The sequence below is a fragment of the Hipposideros armiger genome, unplaced genomic scaffold, assembly GCF_001890085.2.
Source record: "Hipposideros armiger isolate ML-2016 unplaced genomic scaffold, ASM189008v1 scaffold_427, whole genome shotgun sequence".
Classification (NCBI taxonomy): domain Eukaryota; kingdom Metazoa; phylum Chordata; class Mammalia; order Chiroptera; family Hipposideridae; genus Hipposideros; species Hipposideros armiger.
Genome location: NW_017731777.1, coordinates 828,284 through 829,836, shown reverse-complemented (window position 1 = coordinate 829,836; position 1,553 = coordinate 828,284). Strand labels below are relative to the sequence as shown.

The 1,553-nt window shown below is 36.5% G+C and overlaps 1 pseudogene; it reads right to left on the bottom strand.

Annotated features, from left to right (window-relative positions):
- Positions 1 to 800: 800 nt before the first annotated feature.
- LOC109394538 (protein cornichon homolog 4 pseudogene) lies at positions 801 to 1,289 on the bottom strand (annotated as a pseudogene).
- Positions 1,290 to 1,553: the final 264 nt, after the last annotated feature.

The following is a 1,553-nucleotide window of genomic DNA, read 5'->3' as shown; positions in this document are numbered from 1 at the left end:
CTTTCTATTTGCTTACTTGTTACTATTTATTATATCAGCTAGAAATTGCTGATTCAAATGGAATTTGGTTGCTCATTCTAACTTATGCCTCTTCTCTTTGTCATTGAAGTCATAGCAGATATTTCCCAATTTTAATTCTGCAGTTTGCTTTAGAACCAATAGAACTAGGTAGGTATTGCAGCTTGTTGTTGCTTTTTGTTTTGTTTCATTTTGTTTTAATTGTGGTAAAAACAAACAAACCATAATATAAAATTTACCATCTTAACCATTTCTAAGTGTACAGTTTAGTGGTGTCAAGTATATTCACACTGCTGTGCAACCAATTTCTAGAACGATTTCATCTCACAAAACTAAAACTCTATACCCATTAAACAACTCCCCATTACCCCAGGCCCTAGCAACCATCATTCCACTTTATGTTTATGTGAATTTGAATTCTCTAAATATCTCCTATAAATGAAATCATACAGTATCTTTTTGTGACTGGCCTACTTTGCTTAGTATAATATGCTCAAGGTTTATCTATATATTAGTCAGGGTTCTATATTAGGGTTTTCCAGAAAAACAGAAATATATATGTATATGTGTGTATATACATATATATATATGAAAAATTTGAGATTGTGTGGTTGACAGAATTCCAAAATGGTTTCCAAGAGTGCATGTTCATGCTTTGTATAATCCTCTCCCCTTTAGTGTGGATGGGATCTTTTTTAAAAAAAAATATTTTATATGGTAAAAATAGAGCAAAAGTGATTTTTTGTACAAGGAGGAAAAAATATATGGCTGTGGTCACAATTCTAAATATGACTTAAGCAGTCTCTGGCTCTCAATTGTGCATGGCAGTATATATAGGTTGACTTCAGCCATGGCTTCTGTAGCTTCAGTAGTTTCAAAGCTAAAATCAGACTATAAAGATACATGAAGAAACAGAGCAAGTTGAAACCAAGCTTGATCACGACTTCTTTCAAGTGTGACTTCAGCTGCCCCTGACTGTGTATTTCTGTTGGATCAAACACTCCCGTGTTACCACTTGGCACCATAATTAACCAATAGAGATTTCAAGTGGCAACAGGCGACTTGAGAAGGAAGACGAACCAGTGAAAGAGATCCAGCATGAATACAGTGACAGTGGTATGGCCAATCAATTCTGGAATTAACCACTTGTTTAATTTCCAGCAACATGATCTAGCATTAATATAATCACATTCTAAATCAGGCAATATAATTATGAAGTACACTGAGAGGAAGATGAGCAGGCAACAGTGGAAGAGAGAGAACATGAACATACTGCCTCCATCCTTCCCTTCTTTCTTGCATCACCTCCCCTCCTCTCCCCTCCCCTCCCCTCCCCTCTCCTCTCCCCTTTCCTTTTCCTTTCCCCTGTTCTCTCTCTCTCTCCCTCCCTCTCTCCCTCTCTCATTTGTTGTTTTTATCAACTGACGTTTACTTCTGTACAGTTTGGTCTTCTTTCCTAATACCCTGATTTGTTTCTAGGTAAAATGTTTAGTCTTTTTCTTTTTTTTTTATCAGGGGAGGGGTAGGGAGAGGAA